The sequence below is a fragment of the Pogona vitticeps genome, chromosome 2 (assembly GCF_051106095.1).
Source record: "Pogona vitticeps strain Pit_001003342236 chromosome 2, PviZW2.1, whole genome shotgun sequence".
Taxonomy (NCBI): domain Eukaryota; kingdom Metazoa; phylum Chordata; class Lepidosauria; order Squamata; family Agamidae; genus Pogona; species Pogona vitticeps.
In genome coordinates, this window is record NC_135784.1 from 151,700,146 (window position 1) to 151,712,372 (window position 12,227).

Below are 12,227 nucleotides of genomic sequence, written 5' to 3' on the forward strand. Positions count from 1 at the left end.
TTCCCGGCTGCTAGCGGTATTGGGAGCCTGGAGCTGCTGCCACAGCCCATGGGCCCCTCCCTTCCCGAGATGCAGAGGCCGCCGCCAACAGTGCCCACAGAGCACATCTCTGGTGGCTGCAAGAGGAACTGAAGCAGAAGGCGGGGGGGGGGGAGGAGAGAGAAGGAATCAGAGGGCGGCTGGAGGACACAGGAAGAAGCATGCGGACATAAAATCCCACCGCCAAGAGGGGAAGAAGGGTGGAAATGTGCATACCTGTGCCCAAGCACGGCTCAGAAAGGGCAATAGGGAGAGCGAGAATCTACAGGGAGCAGGAGGCGGGTGAGAAATGAGAAAGAACAAACCTTTCTCAGTTCCCAATTAGCTCCATTCTGTGTTGAATCCAGCTGGCTGAGTCAGCCAGAAGCAGCAAAACAACTCATCATTGTTATCTGCCCTCCTCAGCTCCGCCTCTCACCCCACAAGCCGGAAAGCTGCTGGCTCCTTAATAAATCATTGTTAAAGGTTGGAAAGCTGTTTTGCAGCTGGAGAAACTGAGGCACAGATCTGAGAGCAGTGGCCTCAGCCTGTCCTCAGGGCCTTTCAAAAGAGGAGAAAGACTCCAGGGTCATACCACAGCACTGAGCACTCCCTCTCACTGCATGATCACAGGAGCTATGCAGCCTTCTCTTGAAGGAACAATATTACAGCCTTTATATTGTCTTTGGAGGGGAAGATGCAGGGAAATGGTTTGTTCCCAGATTCCCCCCTCTCCTTCAGGTCTTCACCTCTCCACACAGATACTGTAATGATATTGGTATACCCAGGGACTTAGCGCCAATGATTAGCCAAAGAAAATGTTCGCTACAAAAAACAAGTCCACATCAAGTCCACATGAAGAGCTGGGAGAAGAAGCACTCTGTCAAAAGACTGTACATTTTATAGTTGCTCTTCCACAAAATACATTGACAATATAGTTGGGCCATCCAATATCTGAAAGGGTAAAAGGTATCAATATAATCAAACACCACTAAGAAGTTTGATAAGCCTGCTGGTAAGCCATACAGTGAGCCAGTATGGTATAGCGCACTAGTTCTTAACCTTGGGTTACTCAGGAGTTTTGGACTGCAACTCCCAGAAGCCTTCACCACCAACTGTACTGGCTGGGGTTTCTGGGAGTTGCAGTTCAAAAACATCCGAGTAACAAAGGTTAAGAACCACTGGTGTAGAGGAAGGAGAGACAGACTAGGATTCAGATGATTTGGGTTCAGATCCAGCTAACCATGGAAACTCACTGGGCTGTGTGTGGCAATGCTAAAACTATTCCTTAAATATCTCAAATACATGAAAGCCCTATAATGGTTGCTATAAGTCAGTTCTAACTTGATGGTATATATTACACACAGAATGTACTATATTTCTAGGGCAGTCTTCTCTGACTGGGGCCCACCAGATGTGTGTGGATTACAGTGTCTATCATTCCAACAACTTTAAGCTACACATCTGGAGGTGAACAGCTCCTATAGAGAACATTCAATTTTAAAAAAGTATGTCCATTAATACAATAATCCAGAATATTTTAACTCTAACCTTGTTGGTGGTGGGTTTTTTGTTTCTTTTGTTTTTGAACTTTCCAACAACACAATTATCTTGAAATCTGTGAAACATACAAGGTACATTCTATTTGTCATTTACAGAAGGGCCTGATGCTAACAATTAATATTATATGACATATCTCATTCTTGGTACCCACAGATACTAGGACACTGCTGATAGTGAAGGTGCATGTGTCTTTGTGCACTTACACACAGCTGACACTGAATTCCCAGTTGCATGCTCTCTAGTGATCTTGCAGACAGGAAAATAAGGGAGTTTCTGCCACCCAGGTTAGGAAGACCTTTCCAGGTGACATCAGTGTCTGTCTACTTCCTCTCTATCCACTCTGGTTTTTCAGTTTTATCAGTGTAATAGGGTGGCTCATTTTCCAGCCTAGAGCCAAGCACTACTTGCAGCTAATCCCCCGCCTGACCAGCACTTCCTGAATTTGACTCCCTGCAGGGGGTGCTGGGATACACAAGACAGCCATTAAGGAAAAGCAGCATGCGTCTCCATCCTTTTAACCCAACAAGTGGAAACAGCACTTTCTGCCTGTCTTGTTTGCTAGAGGCAAAAGTAGGTTATAGGGAAAGCGGCAGGAATCTTTGTGCATGATCTACCATAGGATGGGGGATGGGACACATCTGGGAGGCTGGCTGGCTTGCAGAGCAAAACAGATGTATTCCCCCCCCCCAACCTTACGACCAGCCAAGTTATTCAAAAGGATGGCGACTACAAGACAACCAGTTTTCACAAATTATTAGGCTAGCTACCTCCTTGTATCTGTCTCTCTAGCATTAAGATAGAAATCAATCCCTATTTAGGTTTGTAGAAAAGTGTACTTTGCCTTTTTTGTGTGTCTATGTCTGAGAGAGTTCCCAGTAGGCTGCTAGTTCTAGAGAAATAAGAATAACGCAAAAAAGTACTGTAATTGCTTCAGAACTGGGAAGGCACTATTTCTCAACAGCTCCATGTTGTGAAGATTGCTGAGATGATACCTGGGATAAAGAGGGTGCTGCAGCAGGTAAAAGTATTGGACTGGCTGGATTCCTTACTTTGTCATCATGCTCACTAGGTGGCCTTTAGCATGTCATCGTTTTCTGCCTAGCCTACCTTGTAAGAGTTGTGATGATAAACTGAGAACTGCCATAGTTTTTTAGAGGAAAGGCATGATACAAATACGATCAATTGAAACTGAAACAAACCATGGAGAATGCATCCTTTCTAATCCAAAATGGAGATCTGGGTTTTGAAACAAGCAGGATTTCATCTCTTTGCTCTGCTTTCTTTAGTTGATACACCAGCTTCCATCAGATCTGACAGAATCCAAAAATTCTAAGACCACTCTGTAGCAACAAAATTAGGTTCAACTCAAAGATAATCCAAAGCCATTGTGTTGCCATCAGCCTCCTTCAGCTGATTGGACTTGGCTGTAAAGGAAAACTGGATATTGTATTTTGGTGATTTGTAAACAAATATAAATGTTTGAAAAATGGGGTAGTGACACTGCATAACAATGCATTGTTGGGGGTGCACTGGACTGGCCAAGACAGCTCTATCAAGAGAGGGCAATGGTTCGGGGGGGAAAAAAGAGAGAGAGAGGGCAATGGTTCGGATACTCCAAAGTGATGGCTAATGGACTAGGGAACACAAGAAGAGGAGCGGTAGCACTCCACAACCTTGATCATGCCAGCAGTATGGCCTTATATCTCTGTTTTAAAAATTAAAGGAACTAGTGCAGCAAGCTGGTCATAAGAAATCAAGTTCATCCATTCATAAACATACACAATGAAAACCAGTTGACCAAGGAAGGGCTTTTGGAATGCTCTAGGTTGGCATGGCTCATCAGCAGCCTTGCCAGGGGATGAATCAACTTCTAGACAGGGGTGTGCATCAAATCTATTTGCTCAACAGCAGCTGCCTTGTTAAAGAGTGTCAAAAGACACCAGAAACAAACCACAGGAAAGGATGAAGAGCAGCATTAACCTAGCACCTGGCGTTTGGACAAGATATGACATGCTTCCATGAGATGCTAAATGAACAGAAGAGTTGGTGTGGGTTTTTAATTCTTTATTTTATTTTTTTGCATTTTGCAAAGCGTTCTCTCGCCCCTCTTGGCCTGCATTTTTGCCTGCTAGGAAAGACAAACCTAGGGTCAGAGGGCTCAAAAGTAGTGACTTGGATTCAGTTCTGGGATTTGCAGCAACTTACTTGGACCTTCCAGAGGCTAAGGCTTCCTTTGTCTGCTAAAGTAATGCAATATATATATGAGACAGTGGAAAATGATGTATCTGGGTCAAATCTTACCCAGAGCTATGAACCTTCGTAGGTGGCCTTAGCCAAACTGCTGTTCTCTACACCCCAGAACCCGCATCTGAGAGAAATAATAATGCAGAGATAATACTGTACTCAATACAATGAGCACTGTTGTTGCTGTGTGCCTTCAAGTCAGAACTGACTTACAGCAACTCTAATGGGGTTTTCAAGGTACGCAAGATATTTATGGAGTGGTTTTACCAGTTCCACACCCCGGGTGAGTTTCCACAGTTGAGTGAGGATTCAAAATTAGTCCTAGACCTTCACTCTATCCACTAAACCACACTGGGTATCCCATTACTGAGTATATGGAGCATTATCACAGCATTATCATTATTATTCCTCTCTTTCCGGTGAAGGAGCTAAGTGTAGAAAGTATTACTATTCAGTAATACTACAAAATTGCCACCAAGGATTGCTAAAACCATGAATGTAGAACACTTTGAGCACAGATTGGTAGTACCCTTGTGAAGATGCAAGGGCGCTTTTCAGGAAAAGCTTCTCTCTGAATGCTGGGATGGGGATAGAGCGGAATAGGCTCTTCATAACATTCATTCTCAAAATTCCTCCCTGTAGGAAAGGATTGCTATACCCATTCTACAGATCATTCTGGCCTGATTTGGGTTAAAAGTCACTCAAGTAGACATAGAAGTGCATCTGAACCCAAAGTGAAACGAAGCTGTCTGGTGGATTTAAAAAGGAATGGGCTCCTCAGGCACTCCAAAGGCCGGTGACTTCGCCTCGTTTTGGATGGGTTCCTCCTGCCTTGGGCTGCCCAGGGACTCCTTCCTTGAGGGAGTCTTGAGGCGAGCGCTTCGCCAGCCGCCCACGCTGCAGCGTCGGTAGGCTCTGCAGAGCGACCAGCCAAACGCCCTTCTCTGCAGGGACACAAGGCTCGGCACTCTTTCTTGTCCTCCGGCTCCCTCCAGGAGGGCCGAGAAAAGAAAAGCGGGAAGAGGAGGAAGAGAAAGGGCTGCTTCTGCGTTGCTGGCGGCGGGGGAGGGGGAGGGATAAGGAGCCGGGATCCCAGTCGGGTCGCGAGTCGGGCTGGCGAGGAATAAATCCTCAAGCCTCCAAACGAGCCCTTTAGGTGCAGTGCGTGTTCCCAGGGAAAAAAAGGAGGAGGGAAGGAAATACCGCCGAGCTCGCTTCCTGGGGGGGGGGGGAAGAGGAGCGGGCGACGAGACTGCTAAAAGGAGGGAGGCTGGAGGACAGCCCTCGGTTGGTTCCTCTCCCTTCTCCAGCGGCTTCAAAACTCCGCATCTCTTTCCCCACCCCACCCCACCCCGTGTGTGTGTGAGAGAGAGACCAACCCAGAAACACACACACACACCCAGAGGCCATGACGGACTGTGCTTGTGGCACGACACTGCTGCAAGGTGCGGGCGGACGAGCAAGCCCGCAAGGAGAGAGCGGGAGGAGGAGAGAGAAAAGACAGACAGATGGTTTTGCCTTGGGTGAGGCTGCCCCGCCTCTCGCCCAGCTGCTGGGACCCAGCCGCCCCTTTTCCCCTTCAGCTCACAGCGGCGGCCGCCGGGCCCAGCACAGCAGCCAGCCAGCCAGCCAGCCTGCCTGCCTCTCCCCCTCCCTCCTTCCCTCTACAAGGCCTTCCGCCAAAACGATCCCCCTTCTCCGCCTGCTTCTGAGTCACGCACGCCGCGAGGGCTGAGGAGACGGCGAGCCCAAGTGCCTGCCCCCGCCACCAGTGAAGATAGTCCGGTTAAATTAGCCCTTGCAGCGTGCAATACATTAAAAAATGAGCTATTTTGAAGTTCGGGTCAATCTGTTCGGAATCATGACTCCTTATAGTGAGCGGGAGTCAAATCCCTCTAGAAGAGCACAGAGAAGGGGTGGGGGTGGGGAAGGAGGGTCGTTTAGTGCCCTCCATTGGTGTCCTCCTGTGAGAGGGTTTGAGGCAACAACTCTTTATAGCCTTTCTTTCCTTCAAGGAGCTCGAGGTTATACCGAGTTAAACGTGATGGTCCTCTCCATTTCTTGCCCTTGCCTGTGAAGTAGGTCACGCTGGGGTGGGGGGGTTGGGAAAGGGAGGCCCAAGGTCAGCCAAGGCTTAGTGGGGATTTGACCCAGTCTCGTCCCACTCCTAGTCCACTATGGGTAACCACGATACCACACTGGCAATCTGACACTCGTTCACATGGGATTAAGTCACACTCAGGAGGTAAACTGTAAATCTTAAGAGCCCTCATTTGTCTTTAGGCACTATCAGTTAATGGTGATCTTAATAGGGTTTTTGAGATGGTCAAGGAGCAATTTACCACAGTCTCCCCGTGAGCTTCCCAAGCAGGGTTTTGAACCCAGGTCTCATGAGTCCTAAATTCAGCACCCTATCCACTACAACACACTAGTTCAGTTGTGTTCACAGATTTACCTGGATGCTCACACATTTGCATAGGAGCAGGGCCACATTAAGTCATGCCCCAGTCTTCAGCTATGCAAATTTTAAGAGGCCTCAACATATCAAAAAACAACAACAACAAAATACATTTTTGCTTTTTGGACTTCTCGTAATCTGAGGTGCCATCTACATTGCTTGCATGCAAATGTCACATAGTCTGGGAGTAAGCACAGCTAAACACAGTGGGACTGCTCTTCCAATTAAATCAAGACCTCAGAAACATTATACTGTACTGTAGTACTTTTTTGTGGCTACAACTCTCTGGATCCACCAACCAGTATGGTGACGTTTCTCGGCTCTGATAAAAATGCATAGTGTTGGACTAACATAGTAAAAGCTACTGATGTTAAATGGTATGGCAGGAAGGAATAGTGCGACTTTCCTTCCATTGCTACCACAGCCACAAACCCATAAGGATCTCTCTGCGTGCATGTGCGCACACACACACACACACACACACACACACACACACACACACACAGACAGAGACAGAGACAGAGAGAAATTGAGTGGTAGAATTCAAATGGCAAGCAAAAAAATTGAACTTGGAGCAGGATTTGCTCCAAGACTAAGCTCTTGAACAAATTTCATGAAACAGTTCCTTCGCTCCACCCCACCCTATTTCTGGCCTTTGAAAATTACTAATGTCTCCACCTTCCCTCTGAGAAAGATAACAGCATATATATTCATTGGACTCAAGCTCTTTTCCTGTTACTTCATCTCCAAGCCTAGCTTCCAAACTCCCTTAATCTCTCCCTACCCACCTTCTCCTCTAGCAAATTCCTACACACTTTCTCTCTTTATGCCACTTCTTTATCAGGCCCAGATCAGGTAGTCCTAGCTATAAAGTAAACATCGTGCTGTGAGTAGATCCAGCGGGTGGCACCTCGCCCTTTGAAAAGCTGTACATTTATAGGCATCGTTGGAACACATGTCATTGGAACATCAGCACTTGTTGCAACTTTGTTGGGGCACAACACACAAATCATATACTCCAACTTCTCAGTTACTCAAAAAGCATTGGTTTAAAAATCAGTAGCATATATGTTGATTTGGGATAAACTTAATTTCTGTTATAATAAACATATTAATCTTTATAGTGCCACAAGACACTGTTTTTGTTTGAAGATTATTAATATTAAATGGTGGTTTATGGAATTTTGGTGCAATGCTACTAGACTGGCATTTATTCAGACAGAACAATGCTCACCCATCATTTCAGCATACTTGCAGAAATACACCTACATCTTTTTCTACATAACATGCTATACATCTGAACATGGGAGCTGTTGCACAATTATTTGTGTAATGCAGAATGCAGTTTACTTGCACATAAACCTGCATAGGATGAATAGGATGAGGATAAGATACTTAGACCAATAAGCAGGGCTTGAAAAATGCACTCATCTACTTGTCTATGACAAGTGAAAAATACTGCTGGACGAGTCACAGCTCCCTCCCTGCCTGCCTCCTTCCCCTCTGCCTGTCTCTCTATCTCTAATCCTGCAGTCCTCCCCTCCCCCCTCCCATTGCAAAAGGAAAACTGCCCTCTTCTCGCAAGAAGAGAATTCGAGCAGTACATAGAGATATAGCTCTGCAGGAGAATGTAGTGTAGTCCCATCCTGGAGAAAATGGAGATTCCCTGCTCCCAATTTCAACTGAATGACCTGGCTCCTTAAGAGGCCGGGCTCTTCTGTTTTCAGTTTTATTTTTGCTGGACACATTCAAAAGAAAGGCATTCAAAATACAAGCTTCATGACCCCACAGGCATGCAGGTAATAAAGCAACCCAAGTCTGAAGGTATAAATCAGTGATTCCCAATCCCAATAAATTGCAAGGCTATAGTCTGTTCATGCTGACTGGTGAAATTTTTGACTGACTGGTGAAACATTCTAAAATTCTTCAAGCCCTGCCAAGAAATATTTCTCACATGGCTCTTCCATAGAGATGCAGAGAATCTCCAATACATTCAGCTTAAAGGCCTGCTTTTCCACTTTGACTCAGCCCAGGCCAAGTCATGGTTCATACCATCACTGAGCTAGTTAAGACCTGGCACTCTATCCGTGGTTTGGCTGGAAGGCTTGTGTGTTTTTCCACTCCAATTTCTTCACAGCCTCAGAGAGAATCAAATCATGATGTGAAGTTATATACAATCCACTGCACTGTTTTGAAGAGAAATAATGGTCTGAACTTCCAACTGTGCAGGCAGATAATCAAATAGATCTATTTCCCAACATGCATTTTCCACCCATTCCCAAATGTTCTTTGGGGGTGAAAATGTAATGTTGGCCAGAATCCTACTAAATATTTATACATGAGTAAAAGCATGTTTTTTTTTTTTTGCTACACCTCACTGATGAGTCTCATGCCAGTTTTGTACCTAACTGCACATCTGGCAAGCACCTGGCACTTTCTGAAGTCCCCCAATTGATCTTGTTATTAGGGGATATCAAGCTGGAACAGATTTATAATGACTCTAATAGGGCTTTCAAGGTAAGTGAGATATTCAAGGTGCTTTGGGGATCTTCTGCCTCAGGGGACAAGATGACTTGATACCTTGGGTATTTTGCTTCATGGCATGGCTGGGATGCCATTTGCTATGGGTATCCTATACAAGAATGTTGGTTATACAGATGACATAAGCTGCATCTGATGAGTAGCAACCTAACTGTGAACTTGGAGATGTTCAGCTTTGAGAGTTCAGGGAAGCTTGTGGCGTAGTTATGAGGGACATAGGAACAAGTCCTATTTTTTTAAAGGCAGTTTAAAAAGTTCGCAAAGTGGAGCAGTTGCTAGGACCCAAGATAGAAAAGGGGCTCACTGCCATGGCCATTTGTACTAAGAATCGCAGAGTTGTCCCATTATGTTTTGCTGCCTGAAACAAAGGACAGGATAAGTGTTCCATACCACCCTGTCCCAGAAATAAACTGAAGCAGTAGCTCGATTTCACTTCAACATGGTTAACGGGACTTTGTCCAGCATTTGAAAACAGGAGGCTAGTGGAGAAGGTATAGAACAGGCTATATGGCGCACAGACAGCTCTGGAGAAAGGGGATTTGGGAGCTGCTGCCTAACGGCTGCTTCAAGTGGTTGTGTCCCATTGTGTAATGAGAGGGCAAGTGAAATGACATGAATGACACATCCAGGAAGAGGCTGAAAGAGTCCTCTCATATAATCCCACCTTTTCCAGGCTATAGGAGGTCACTGAAGGGGACTTACAGGAAGGCGGTTAAAATCCTGGAGCTGAAAGGCTTACTCATTCATTAATGAATTGTGCAAACGCATTTGCTCAAGCATTGATGGCATAATAATAACTGTGTGCCATCAAAGTCTGTTCTGACTCATAGCAACCATTTTCAAGGGTTTCTAGGTAGAGAGTATTCAGAAGCAGTTTTCCATTGCCTTCTTCTAGGGGTCATCCTGGGACTGGCAGCTTGACCCCCAAGGCCACACAGGACGGCCCTTCTGGGATGAAAGGTGGAGAACTGAACTCCCAATATCTGGCTCTAACGCACTGAGCTATCCAGCCAGCATGGCATGGGTGGGGGGGAAATATTTCAGCTTGTGTTTACTTGCAGTGGAAGTTAAAATGGAAAAGGGGAAGCAGCAAGATAGAAAGTCAGAATACAGTCTCATGAAACTGATCAACATACACCTTTTAGCATGAGTTAAAGACTTGACAATAGACACCCTGGCACCCCAACTCACCACCATTAATCCATCACCCCCCAACTCACTGGGAGCCCCAATATTTAGGGTTCCCTTCCAGACCCACAGAAGGGTCAGCTTCTAGTTCTCATACCAGCGCTGCTTCCTTATTAACAGATGATGAAACTCTGGTTCAGATTTCTAAAGGGCTGTGGATGGCATATTAAAAAAAAACAGTAAAAAGAGGTGCCCACCAAATTAGGCACCAAGCGAACAACTATTGTCTTTTTAGCCGCAACATCTGTCTTTCCCTGTTCTAACTGCTAGGTAACATCTGTTCTCCAGAAGCATTTTCTACCTCAAGGAAGTGGGGGACCCAGAGATACCAAACAGCGTTTTCTTACCCACTAAAGCAGCACGATTCTAAACTGGCTTTCGAAATTAAATCAAATTTATTGTTTCTAGTCAAGTGCGTTGCTAATTGGGATCCAGGAAACCAGCCCTTACTTTTTTACAAGGAGCAACTTTCAAGCTTGAAGCCCTCGCTTCCGTAAAGCGGAGAGGAAAAACGGGTTCCCCCGCTTCACGTCACCGGATCTGTCTCCTTTAAAGAGTGTCATAGAAGGCCGAAAACTACCTACAGCACAACAACAAAAACCCTTCTGCCTTTGGGACCCGGGAGGCTCCGAAGGGCAGCAGCTGCAGGCAGAGGAAAGGGAGACAGAAAGAGAAAGAGAGAAGGTGGGGGAGCGCGCAGCCTTCCGAGGGGGAAAGCAAGGGACTCCCGGCCTCCGCCTGGGTCGGATCCGCTGCGCCCTCTGGGGAGGATCCTCTGGGGTTCCCTCATCCCCAGCGCCCGTGTGATCTCTACCCCCTTACCTGGCGGCCGGGGAGGGTCTTCTTCCGAGGGGTGGAGGGTGGGGGTGGGGCGAAGGGGAGCCGGACTGCAAAAAGGGGAAGGGCGCCTCTTTTTTTCGCTCCCGCTCCCCTTTCCGTGGCTCTGTGGCTGCGGGGAGCAGGTGGCTGCCGAAGCCCTGGTGCTGATGTCACCAGAGTCGGGCGGCGGCGGCGGCGGCGGCTGATCCTGCCGCCGCCGCTTCTTCTGTTGCTGTCTCCTCCCCAGCCCCATGCAGGAGGCGGCCGAGGCCAAGAGAGAACGATGAATTATTTAAAGATGCAGGAGCCATTTGCAGCCACACGCAAGCAGCCAGGGAGATGGCAACGCAACGAAAAAAAAAAAAAAAACAGGAAAGGGGACGGCGGAGGGGGGGGGGGGAGAGAGCGCGGGAGGGCAGCCGTGACCTTCAGCCGCCTGCCCCATTTTCCCCGTCTGTTGGCGAAAAGGGGACCTAGAAGGATCCACTCTGCCAAATAAGGGAGATATTGGGGGGGGGGGGGAGACAGAGAGACGTATTCATCAATAGGAAACTTCCATCATCTCCCCCGCCCCCGGCCTCTGTCCCTTAAGAATCTATCTCACGCGTTATTAAGACGGATGCCTCCTCGTGGGTAGTGGGGAGGGTGAGGTGGGGGGGGGTACCTCGAAGCGCGGAGTCGAAAGAGCGACAACATCTCGCCAAAAGCTGATCCGATCTGAAAGGCAGGATTCCCGTCTGACCCGCCCCAGATATCTGGGAAACGCAGGCTGCAAACGCTACTCACGCTTACCTTGCCTGGAAGTAAATCCCTCTGAATATAAGAGAGAAACGTGCGTAGGAGCTGGGCGGCATAAATGAAAGAGATGTAGTTTGGGGCTGGCCGAAAGACCCAGTCTTCAAACGTCGGATGTGTAACATTTATCCTGAAAGGCCAGAAGCCAACTCTCAACTGATGGGTCAAGACTGGGTGGCCCCAAAAACCACACCAACAAATAAAACCTTGCTTAGATACCCCAGAAGCCCCAACCGGGATGACCAACAGCAAGGCACTGTTGGAACTGGACGCCAAGCCAAAACATCTATCTTTCTTTCTTTCTTTCTTTCTTTCTTTCTTTCTTTCTTTCTTTCTTTCTTTCTTTCTTTCTTTCTTTCTTTCTTTCTTTCTTTCTTTCTTTCTTTCTTTCTTTCTTTCTTTCTTTCTTTCTTTCTTTCTTTCCTTCCTTCCTTCCTTCCTTCCTTCCTTCCTTCCTTCCTTCCTTCCAGATCTGTTTCCCCCAAGGAGCTTAAGATTGGCATACAAAGTCATCATTCCTTTTATCCTCACAAAGCCAAGTGTACTGTTTATATATACTGCCCCTTAGCACTTAAAAGAACACTCTCTGGAGGGTTTTCTT

At 46.9% G+C, this 12,227-nt stretch overlaps 1 protein-coding gene across 6 annotated transcripts in view; it reads right to left on the reverse strand.

Annotated features, from left to right (window-relative positions):
- Positions 1 to 11,942, reverse strand: part of BAZ2A (bromodomain adjacent to zinc finger domain 2A) — a 70,769-nt gene extending 58,827 nt beyond the window's left edge. For 3 of the 6 annotated variants that reach the window (XM_020784696.3, XM_020784753.3, XM_078384387.1), the window contains exon 1: positions 10,835 to 11,007. The gene's annotated coding sequence lies outside the window, so the exon portion shown is untranslated. Of the gene's footprint in view, positions 1 to 10,834; positions 11,008 to 11,495 lie in introns of those variants that run through there. The other 3 variants (XM_078384391.1, XM_078384388.1, XM_078384389.1) reach the window with 2 other exon arrangements.
- Positions 11,943 to 12,227: the final 285 nt, after the last annotated feature.